The following is a 12,905-nucleotide window of genomic DNA, read 5'->3' on the forward strand; positions in this document are numbered from 1 at the left end:
TATCTTTTGGTCTGTTAAAAGAAATTGCCTCCCAAAATTTTAAAGAAATAAAAACTTATATATATATACATACACACAAAAAAAATAAGGGTAAATATGATGAAGGGATGGAATATGATTGTAAAGATGAAAATTAAAAAAGATTTTAAAAAAGCAATTGATAAGAAGTTGGTTGAAAAAAGAATGAAAAAATTTAAAAAAGAGAGAATGTTATCAGGTGGGAGACTAGGATATCATACACTAGATTTATGGTATATTTTGATCTCTTAGAAGAAACTGTATCCCAAAATTTTAAAGAAAGAAAAACTTATATATATACCAAAAATAAGGTTATATACAATGAAGAGATAGAATATGACTGTACAAATGAAAAATTAAAAAAGATTTTAAAAAAAAGGAATTGATAAGATGTTGGTTGAAAACGGAAAAGAAAAATTCAATAAAAAAATAGAAAAAGAAAAAAATAAAGAAAATTTTAAAAATTAACTTTGAAAGACTAAAGTATCATGGGAAAAAAGCCATGAATTCTATGTGCTGTATTCCCCTAGCGCTGGGGTTTTTCAGTTCTCATTGATCGGTAAACTTGGTCTTGGCAGGCTGTTCTTCCTGATCTTCTGGGGGCAGGGCCTGTTGCCGTGATTCTCAAATGTCTTTACCCCGCTCTTGCCAGGGCGTGGGCTAAGTAATCCACTCAGGTTTGCTCTTGGTAGCTTTTGTTCCCTGTAAGCTTTCTGTACAGCTCTGGAGGACGAGAGTGGAAATGGGGGCCTCCCAATCTCTGCCCGGTAGGAGCCAAGAACTCAGGGCCCCACTCCTCAGTGAGCCCCCAGAGAAAAGCAGTCAGCCACTCCCATCTCCCCGTCTCTGGCCGCACTCCGTGCTCACCTGGCCTGTGACCAAGCGTTTCTATCTCTGGCACACGACCCCGTTTGGTCTCCAAACCCCGCAGATTCCTGCAGTGAGCTCCTGTGCTGCTCCACACCGGGCGAGGAAGGGGAGTCTCCCCAGATCTGCCGCTTGTTGGGTCCCTGCTCAAAGAGCAGTGGCACTACTGTGCCGGGATCACAGTTTATGGCAACCCAAGCTGAGAGCCCACTCCTTGGCTCTGTCTTTGCAGTCGGCTTCCCTGCTCCATTACCTGGGAGCTCTGCCACAATCAGGTACCCCCGGTCTTTCTGTGACCCTGAGGGTCCTGAGACCACACTGTCCCAATGAGGGTTCCACCCCTGCTTAGCCACTGGAGCGACATCCCTCCGCAGAGCCTACTTCTAAAAGTTCTGATTTTGTGTTCTGCTGCTCTATCCCTTGCCAGTAGCGGCTGACGGAGGCCCCCTCCTCCACCGTCTATCTTCTCGAATATCGCCTCGGATTCACTTCTCCGCATGTCCTACCTTCCAGAAAGTGGTTGCTTTGCTGTTCAGAGAGTTGCTGCTATTCTTTTCTTGGATCTCCTGTTGAGTTTGTAGGTGTTCAGAATGGTCTGATAGCAGCTATCTAGCTGAATTCCTGGGAAAAGACGAAATTTTGGTCTCCTTCTCCTCTGCCATCTTGCTCCTCCTCCCAGAACCTGAGTTCTTAACAATGACCCAATACTACATCAAATCTGCATCAAAATAATAGATTTGAAAGATGAAGAGAAGGTATTTAGCAAGAGAATGGGGCAATATATTTTAGGCAGTATAAATATTATGTACAAAGGCCATGGGATGGAAGAAAATAAGGTATTTTAAAAGAACTTAAAGGAAAGAATAGCTGGGTTTGGGATGTATCAATAGAGTATGATGCAGGATAGAGCTGGGAGATTTAAGCTCCATTAGAGTTATCTCTTGAATAATGCACAGTTCTTAAAAGCCTGTTCTAGTCACTGCTTCCAATCCTATGTTTTACTGCTACTTATTTACATCTGTTTTTAACCTCCAAGTAATCATTACAATAGAACCTCCAAATAATCATTATCATTATTGATTTTGGTCAACATATTTGCTCTCCCCCTTTTTTTCTCACTATCCCTGATTTCATTCCACTCCTGCATAATTTTTCCATGAAAAATATCCTTAAATATTTCCTTCAAATGCCAACGGAGGTTATTAAGAACCACAGGACTTTATTTTTTCCTTTATCCTAGAATGATACTTTAATACTGTATACAATTCTAGATTGAGCCTCAAAACCTTTGCCCCAGTCCCATGTGGGCAGTAAAATCCAATCACTACCTTGGATCCAGTAACTCCCCAGGGTAGATGAAGAATCTTTAGCTCATTAGTCAGAGCTATGGTTTTCAGCTCTTTATTTTCTTCTGAAATATGGGAATTCCTTCATCTTTTGTAAACTCCAGGCATGCCTTTCAACAGACATTTTTGTTATATTTTATCTACATTATATGTTTTTTGAGCATTACAGCAAAGCTTAGTCTTTCACATTACAGGCATTGCAAGTTTCAATGAGATTTTAGTGAAGCTAAATCATGCCTAAGGAGTTACAACAATGTCACTGAGATTATACTTCCATATAAAAAGATATTGAAAGATGTAACATGTTAACACTTTGATAAATCTTTTCAAAGTTTTCTCTCCTAAGATATTAAAATTGGGGATTAGCATGATAATTTCAGGATGATTGAAATTGTCCTCAAATCCTGCTCCCAAATCCTCCACGCACCCCTAATTTTAACAAGAACACATTTGATAAAGTTAATTCATGTATCAAGACCCACAAGATGAAGGCTGCCCCAGGGGCTTGTCCCATGCTACAAAGCTGAATGTAAGTCAGCCTGCACTTACAAAAAACACCTCCCTGTCAAGGAAACCTAACATCAATCATAATGTCTTCAATTTTATTGCCCACCCCCATTTTGAATGTTTTTGGAGTTTATGAGAAGAATTTTTCTACAGATCTTGGTAAAGACCTTAGATCCTTGATAATTACATGAATAGTTGAAGATATGAATCTACAAGTTATTAATAACATCTGGGAGCATTTATATTCTTTCCTGTCCAATGTATAAAAAACTTTAAAAATTGGTAGTGGGGAGTTTAATTTTGTTCATTAAAAATATATAATATTTTGAGATTTTATAAATTTCATTTTCAATGTCTATAGGATTATGTCCCTTTGATTAAGAAAATTAAATACTTATGACCTATTACTTATAGGAAAATAAATGAGGGCACTGTGCCTTCTAAGGTCTTTACCAAAAAAAAAAAAACAAAAAACAAACAAAAATCCTATTTGCTTCAAGTTTCCCAATGTCTTTTGGTTTTCTAATGGTCTTCCTCTCACATTCTGCACATGGAAAAACATGGCAGTGGGCATGGAGGAAAGGTAGGTAGAAGCCAGAGAATCGCCATTTATCATAAATTTATTTTTAAAGTAGCTCTGAACTAGTGGATTTCATATAATAGCTTTTATTTATTATTTATTTTTTATTTTTATTTTTTAAAGATTTTATTTATTCATTTGAGACACAGAGATAGAGAGAGAGAGAGCATGAGCAGGGAGAGAGGAAGAGGGGGAGGGAGAAGCAGGCTCCCCGCTGAGCCAGGAGCCCGATGTGGGACTCGATCCCAGGACCCTGGGATCATGACCTGAGCCGAAGGCAGACGCCCAACCATCTGAGCCACCCAGGTGCCCCAATAGCTTTTATTTTTAAAAAATTACAGTTATATTTCATAGATATAAAAATTGATATTTGGAAAGACTAAACAACTTGCAAAAGGACAAGTATATTTGATGCTGAGGACCATGTTTTTCTAGTACATTTATCCTGGGATTTTCTTAGCCTTCATTAAGCTGTTTGCAAATATTCTTACTTTTTCTTCCATTGACTCAACTAAAGCACAGATAGAATTAATATAGTAGAGAATGTTAATAATTTGGAGAAGATTGTGATACATGTCCAGTGAAAGTACTGAAAAACATGCAAGGCTATGATTTGCATCCCCTCTGATAAAAGCAATTCCACAACATAAGCAGGGTAAATGGAAGCAGCATCGTAAAACAATGACTAAATAGCAATCTCATGATTAAGCAGTGGTGATGGGTGGTAGCAACAATGTGACGTCGGATCACATGGATGACACAGCGGGGTTTGGCAGTCAGACTGGATCTTATGAAAAAACTCTTTGCATGTGTACATGCAAGAGATTGTGATGTGCTATACTTCATATTGTCACACCAGTTTGATTGTGTTCCATAAAGATATGAAATACATAATGCCAAGAGATGATTTATAGCATCACTCTTTTGGACTTCTTTCTTGGAGTATATATAGTAACCTTAAGAAACAGAGAAGTCATGATCTGAGTGTTCCACACAATGGGTCATATTTACCTGTTTAGATGATCCTGGACTATTTTTTCCTGTTAGCATTTCAAAAACAGTTGATTTTTTTTGACTCAAGATTTATAATGGTGTTTGGGAGATAGATATGCAAAAATTTTATATCAATCCCAGTATTAGTTGATATAGCATATTCCCATTGAGATAACTGTTGCATTTTCAGAGAAAAGCAGTCTCTTAATTCCCATCTGCCATCAATTAATTTTATTCTAGAATGCAGGTAAACTTTTAATTATCTAAAATATCCTGATTGGAAAGAAAATTATAGGAATTCTCTAAATAACTGGTTATAAGTGGTATCTATTATATAATCACCTAATACACAGAGCAGAGAAATAATCTCATTAGTTGCTATAATTCATGTCCAGAATATTGAACCAATGTGATTTAATTACCATACAGAGTATAACCTTTGAACTTAAATAGTTACAGTGCAGCTTTTATTGCTTAATTATGGCACAAGACAAATGTTTCTGAGTTCATAAGTAAGGAAACATCTTAAAAATTGTAATTATTCCAAATTTATTCAGTTAACAGTCTACAAAAACATTTCAGTAAAGCAATCTTGGAATTTGTTCTTTAAAAATATGCATTTCTGAAGAATTTGTGATTGCAATAATATTCTTATTTTATTTTATTTTATTTTATTTTATTTTATTTTATTTTATTTATTTATTTGTCAGAAAGAAAGAGAGAGCACAAGCAGGGAAAGCGGCAGGCAGACGGAGAAGGAGAAACAGGCCCCTCACTGAGCAAGGAGCCCTATGCGGGATCCCAGGACCTAGGGATCATGACCTGAGCCAAAGGCAGACGCTTAACTGACTGAGCCACCCAGGCATCCCTGATTGCAATAATATTCTTAATATCAGTGCTGAAGTTTGGAAATGATCTTCTAAAATTCTATTGCTTTGTTAAATATTTAAAAAAAGGAAGATGTTATGAATCATTTAGAAGGGACATAATTCATTCATTAAATAGCTATTGTTTCATTATTTTTTAAATTTTGATTTGAATAGTCTAGCATGGCATAAAGTTGACACTGGTATCTCATTTCAACCTTAAAGTGACACCATATGGTAGATATTGCTAATCCACTTTTATGGGTGAGGGACTTTACCCTTACAGAGGTCAGGTAAATTTCCAAGTTCAAACAGCTACTTTAACCGGCTAATCTGGAAATCGTACATGGCAGATTGCTGTCAATATGCAAGCTCTAAATCAGGCCACTTTATTGGCTTCTTGAAAACAGTACATTAAATTGAGATAAAAATCTAAAATGATATGTATGTTAAGAACAATAGGCATTGTGTTGTAGAAAGAACATTAGATCTAGAAAGATAGCATTAGACTAGATTCTGTCTCAGCCACTTACTGGGTGTGAAAACCAGGTTAAACCACATTCCCCTCTGTATTTATTTTTCCACGTGTGAAAATAAGTTTGCATATAAATTTGTTCTGCCCTTGTACCAGCTACCCCCCGAGACTGTCTGAATGAAAAAAGCATTGTACCTCTGATTATGCTATAGAAACATCAGTAAGTATAATTAATAATGCCAGGTATTTTTCAATTAACTAGGCTCCTGTATTTCTAGACTAAAGGATTTCCTGCCAAACCTACATTTTCCCTGTTCAACTCATCTGAATAGAACATTTTAATTCACACATCTTCCCTTAACGTTATTACAAATATATTGTATTTTCAAAATCCACTGGATAGCCAATGCCCTGATCTTACAGCCTCTAAAAACCTTTGCCATTGTTGACAATTTCTTCTTTCTGAAAACTGGTTCTCTTCTTGCCTCTTCCTTGTTTGCCACCAACTTCACTCACAGTTTCTGAGAAGTCACTGTAGTGTAAGTCTTGACAGTGAGCTTTTGATTGCTGAGGCTCCTTTGTTTTAGTGATCTGGGTTGATTTTGATAACTGACCATGGGGGCCACTTGTCTTTTTTCTCCCCTGTGCTTTAAGTTCCTGCTCTTACATTTTTTTTTTTTTTTAAGTTTTTTTTTTTTTTTTTTTTTTTTAATTTATTTGACAGAGAGAGACACAGCGATAGAGGGAACACAAGCAGGGGGAGTAGGAGAGGGAGAAGCAGGCTTTCCGCTGAGCAGAGAGCCTGATGCGGGGCTCGATCCCAGGATCCTGAGATCATGACCTGAGCCGAAGGCAGATGCTTAACGACTGAGCCACCCAGGCGCCCCTCCTGCTCTTACGTTTTAAAGTCAGCAATAAAGAGTGAGCCTCGAAACCCTAGGCCTCTGCCCTTGACCCAAATAAAACAAGAACTCCTGGCCCATGTGCTCTTTCTCTTTCTCTACCATAACCTGTGTGGCCCCAGCTGTGTGGTGAGTTTCCAGGTCTTGTAACTAATAAATAATAAATCTTTTCAAGTTTCCTGATGGTTGTTGCTGAAGAGCATCTTGCCATCATAAGAACCACAAGGGTCTGTCCAGAAGGAACCTTGATTTGGAAAGGGGAGATATCTGAGGGAAGATTTCTGTGAAGGAGGTGAGTGCCCCCAGGCATTTCTGGCCGAGAGCATTACTCTCCATAGGCTGAGACCAGCACAAAACAGTCTCATATGCTGCATATGCTTTTACCTGACCTCTAAAATATTGGAGAGAGTGAACTCCTGCTCTACTCATGCTCTTTCTGAAGCTAATAGCTATAAAGGAAGCTACTTATATCTACTATTGAGATGTATAGCTTTATCCTGTTTTGATCTTTAAGCTCTAAATTTCTCTCTCCAGCTGCTAACACTACATATTCACTTGGATGTCTATATAAATATGTCCAGTGACCTCAAAAGAGAATATGTTTCCCAAGCCCTCCAAACATGCTTTAATTCCAATTCTAACCTCAATTTAGGATACATGTTATCTATACATTTAATGAGGACCTAAACTTCAAAGGCATTCTATATTCCATTCATTCTCTGACCCATTTTACCCACCAATCTTTTGATTTGTGAGTCCACATCTTATTATGTCAACATTTCCCATCCATTACTCCACTCCAAGCCACCAAGTACTTTCCCCTAATTTAGAAGACTCCTAATTAACCTACCTCTTTCCACTGTTGTAGTGGTAATCAATTTTCACAGTTTATAAAAATGTTTTAAAACTAAATCATTTTATTTTTTAAGGATTTATTTATTTTATATATATATAGAGAGAGAGAGAGAGTGTGTGAGCAGGCTGAGGGGCAGAGGGAGAGAAAGAATCTCAAGCAGACTCCTCACTGAGCATGCGGCCTGACACAGGGCTCAATCTCATGACCCTGAGATCATGACCTGAGCCAAAACCAAGAGTTGACGCAACCAACTGAGACACCCAGGTGCACCGAAAACTAAATCATTTTAAACCATTCTTCTACAAAAAATAATTAAAAGACAAACTAAAATATATAAAAAAACAGCAATGCAACACCATATTTCAATATCTTCCCTTAAATAAAATCCAAAGTTGTTAGTGTGGCATACAGGCTCTGAGTATCCAAGGATCCTATCTCACCAACCCCATAACTCATCAAAGGGGAGCCCATCCTTTGTGCTCCAGCCACAATGGCCATGCTATTTTTTTCTGTTATTTAAACACAATGATTTGATCCCCATTTCAAGTTGTTTGTATTTGCTATTCAATATTCCTGCAAAGCCATTACCTGGAGTATGGTAGTGGGTGATTCCTATTGATCAGTGTGGTCTCAGCTCAACTCAGTCGTGTGTTCCTATACATCTAGGCACATATTATTTTCCTTCCTTACTTCCTCCCTCTTCCTTCCCTCTCCTCCCTTCCTCCACCCACCTTTCTGTTTTGATCTGGCCAAATTCTGAAACTGCTTGTGATTTCTGAAGTTTCTCTGCCCTGGTTGGAGGCAGCACCTGCTTCCTCACATGGTAGCCAAGAAACCTAAGTATTTATTTCCTCAGTTCCCCTTGCAGTCTGCATTGGTCCAATTTCAGCTAACTAGATTTTATTCACTTCGAATCAAAAGATCTAGGGCCTGTCAGGACAATGGAAAATGCATTTGGGGAGGTTCAGCAGAAGTAGTAAGAGCATCGGGTTTTGAGAGTCCACAGCATCAGCAGAGCCAGTGAGAACATTCTGGCAACAGCTCCAGAGGCCAAGTCATCAGGACACAAGGTCAGTGTCTTCACTCTGGGTGGGGGTTCTGGCTGCTTAGTGTCCCCTTCTTTATTTCTGCTCTCTTTTCTGAGCCCAGTTCACCAAGCTTCTGCCGAATTTTTTGAGTTCCCCAACATCTATACAAATTTTCTTGTCTAAACGAGCGGCAACTCCAGTTGCTTGCTGGGAGACACCACCACAGACGTTCTCTATTCCATTACTCAATTTTATGTACTTCAAACAACTTATTAATATCTAAAATGTTCTTATTTATTGATTTTTGTGTTTGTTTTTTGTGCATTTTCAATTTTTCATTCTACATCTGCCATGGTTATTAAGAAGGCACTTATAAATTTTAAACACAGAGAAGAGAGAAATGCTGTATATTCTTTACCACATAGTCTCCTTCCTTGGTACACCTTCAGTCTGAAGAAAATATGTGTCTCTCTTGAGGATCCAGTATAGTTTTTAAATTACCAATAAAATAAATCTTACAGTTGAATGTGTTCTTTATTTACTGATGTTATTTAAGAGCATAGAGCTAAATTGTGGGCAAATAATAGCACAAGGTATTAGAGCTTTAATTTAGATGTAAAAATTTTTTCCTAATATGTATTTAATTTTAATTTGAAACTTTTTCCTTAAGGTTATTCTGTCCAGTCTTCTCAGGTATATTTTAGAAGTTATTTCAGTGTTCTTAAGAGTGAGGGTATTATTTAATCATTGTATCATTTTATATTTCTATACTCTGCCATGTCACCCTAATGAAGTGACCTAATGAGGTTATAAAAAGAAATCAATAAATCTAAAAACATACAGAAATATGTAAATTTTGAACAATGATAAATCACAGATATTTGCCCTTACAAAATGTGTATATTTGTAGTTTTTTTTAAATTAAATTTCTTTTTTTTTTTTAAGATTTTTATTTATTTATTTGACAAAGAGAGACAAAGTGAGAGAGGGAACACAAGCAGGGGGAGTGGGAGAGAGAGAAGCAGGCTTCCCGCTGGGCAGGGAGCCTGATGCGGAGTTCGATCCCAGGACCCTGGGATCATGACCTGAGCTTCGCGAAGGCAGACGCTTAACCACTGAGCCACCCAGGCGCCCGTGTATATTTGTAGTTTTATTCATTTTTTGAAATAATAAGCTTCCATATCTTAAGTTCTCTTGCATGATGCCCTTCTTGCAGTTTTTTTGACATATCTGTTGGTTTTTAATATCATATCCACTTTTATTAATTTTATCCTGAATGTACTCATACGGTGTTCTGTATCAAAGATGAATTTTGCATTAAACACTTCACAGTTAAATAGTACATGCGTCAACTTCCCTTTGCCCTAGTCCTTATGCATAGGGTGGCATGATGAGAGCCAGGTCAGTTGTCCTACACCAGTAGCTGGAAAGCCGTTAGGCAAGGGATAAAGAAAAATGATTCTCTGCTTATGAAGAGGTAGAAGGCACCAGTTTCCTTCTCTTCCTAAGTGAATCTCCCTGGAAACTAATGGGCCCGAATGCTATTTCCAACCCTTAGGTCTGTGAACATTGTCTCTAGGAGCCAGGCATCTCTAGCATTTACAACCAGGTTGTGTCTCTGTATTCAGGACTTCATTCATTTTGACAGATAAATACTTAAATAGTCTTCCAGTCTTTCAGAACTTTGTCCAGCCAGGCTGTAAGTATTTGGCCCTTTTAGGAAGAGATAAATTTTTATCTGATTCTTTTGGATCAGAACAATTAACCAGATAATGGCTATAGTTCTAATTCTCATGGTATGTAAGGATACTTCTAGGGGAAGTGAAATCAGTTCCTGGCTTTATAACCCATGTGTTTCCATGTCCCAGAAAGCTAGGGCTTTCAACAGGAACACTGGAAAATCCAGGAAACTTTATTTCTCTACAGTATGTTTCCTACTGTCACTGGTCATTCCATCCCTTAAGATTTTCCGAAGTCAGTCACCTTTAGTTTCAGAGATTGTCTTGCACACTGTTATGAAATAGGAGCAATCAAAAGTCGTATGATACATGACTTTATTCTAAAGAAATTTATAATGGATTTAAGGGACAAGATGTATAGAAATTAAACAATAATATTAGAAACAATTCAAGGTACAAAAATACTACAATGGTATAATAGTTAAATGTAAAAATAATGGCAGTAATAGGTCATAAAAGATAATGGAAATATCACCGTATTTACCACCCAGAGCCTGAGTAGCTATCTATGTTAATAAAATTATATATATTTATATTTATATATTTATTTATAAATATTTTTCCCCATCAAGCTCATTTCACGTAGGCATTTGGTATATTTATTTGATAGATTATTTACTTTAAGGGGATTTTTACTTTATTTCCATGTCTTCCCACATGAGTTTTATAAATGTAGAGCTCTAAACTCTGATTCTCAACTTTTTTTAAATTGAAGAAATTGTGTTAGTTTATCCCAAATAATACTTAAGATGATTTACAGTTAAATCTAAAATCAGCATGATTATCCTAAAAGTAGAAAGGATAACAGATTAGTCATTCTTTTTGTGAAAACTTGAACTGCTTTTACAAAATAGCTGAGTGGCTCTCACTGGGTATCTTCAAGCAAGGGTATGATAACCACTTGGCAGAAATGTTGTAATGTTCTGGTATATCTGTTGAGTTTTTAATATTCATCTTTAACAATTAATTCAAAATTAACAAAGATGAATATTAAAAACCCAACAGATATCCTCAGTAAAGGGAAATTGAAAAACTAAACAGTGTTTTAATTTAATGTTCTCTAACCATACTTCTAGACCTTGGGTTTTATAATAGCTTGCTTCTTCCTTTATGTCCCCAAATCTCAAATTCAACAATCAGTTGGTATAATGTGATGCCACAGAGAGATACCTTTCTTTAATTAATAGAAGAGAGCTTGTAACACCAAAATATTTTATTTTTATTCATCTTGAGTATTAAATACTACAGTGGTGATGCATTTGAAAATGAATCTCTAATAAGAAGTTTCCTTCAAGGGGCGCCTGGGTGGCTCAGTTGGTTAAGCGTCTGCCTTCGGCTCAGGTCATGATCCCAGGGTCCTGGGATCGAGCCCTGCATCAGGCTCCCTGCTCAGCTGGGAAGACTGCTTCTCCCTCTTCCACTCCCCCTGCTTGTGTTCCCTCTCTCGCTATCTCTCTCTCTGTCAATAAATAAATAAATAAGATCTTTAAAAAAAAAAAAAAAAGTTCCTTCAATACTGCAACACATTCTCACAGGATTTCTGTATCTTTGCTACCATTTACTCATTTTTATGTTTTTTCCTAGTGTGATATATCTTTTCAATTATAGGAATTCTTATGTAGTTTTGACCACACAATTTTTGTTATTACACCAGCTAGGGAATTTTGTTAGTAATCTAAACTTTTTTTTTTCCCTCAAAATAAGTTCAGAGCAGATTGTCTGAATTTATATTTTCAACATTGAAATACCTTATTTATTATAATTAACACTCTCATTTTCCAGATGCCTTTGCCCTTAAATATATGAAGATTACAATGTATGCAGCATGGTGTGAAAAAATAAAGCATGAACTATACAGTTCACTGACTTTCTTTCAAATATTAAACCTATTATTACATATGTGACTTCGGCAATGTATCTAATGTCCCAAATCCTCATCTTTAAAATAGACATCTACTTCATAAATGTGAGCCATGATTTAGTAAGATTATGTATGTAAAATGTTTCACTTAATTTCTGGCACTTATTAACATTTAATACATGAATATACTTCAAATTATCTGAAATGAAACTGTATATTCACTATTAGTTCTCCCTCTCACTCTTTCCAAATCCAAATGTGTCTGTGGTCAAATTCAGTGACGTAGGAAATAAAAATTTTAAAAAGTAGAACCTACAGTGATTTTTTTAGGACAGGAAAAAAGTTATAGCATTAAAATCTTAAGACAATTAATTCAGATTACATAAGTCTTAAGGAAAAGTGCTAAGTCCAGATATAAAGATTGAGGGTAGACCTTCCTTCTTTGTCTTGAAAAGAACCAGTCTATCATTGCTTAGATAGACAGAGAGGAAGAGGAAATCAAATTATCACAGAGCTTTAGAAAAGGGGATGCAAATAGAATCAGACTTATATATGGTACAGCTGTCTCGGAGGGTTAATCAGAGAACACCTGTAGCTCCGCAAGGGAACTATTCAGTAACCAAGCTGATAAAGTGTAAATGCACCAGCAGAACTGGGCAGGGGATATAGAGGTGCCAGATTACAGGGAATAAATACACAGAATACCCAGTGAAATTTGAATTTCAGATAAGAAACATTTTTTTTTTTTTCTTTTAGTATAAGCATGCCCTGTGAATGTTTTTGGGACATATTTGTACTAAAAGAAGATATTTGTTGTTATCTGAAATTCAAATTTAACTAGATAGGCTATATTTTATCTGGCAACCC

The sequence above is a fragment of the Halichoerus grypus genome, chromosome 7 (assembly GCF_964656455.1).
Source record: "Halichoerus grypus chromosome 7, mHalGry1.hap1.1, whole genome shotgun sequence".
Taxonomy (NCBI): domain Eukaryota; kingdom Metazoa; phylum Chordata; class Mammalia; order Carnivora; family Phocidae; genus Halichoerus; species Halichoerus grypus.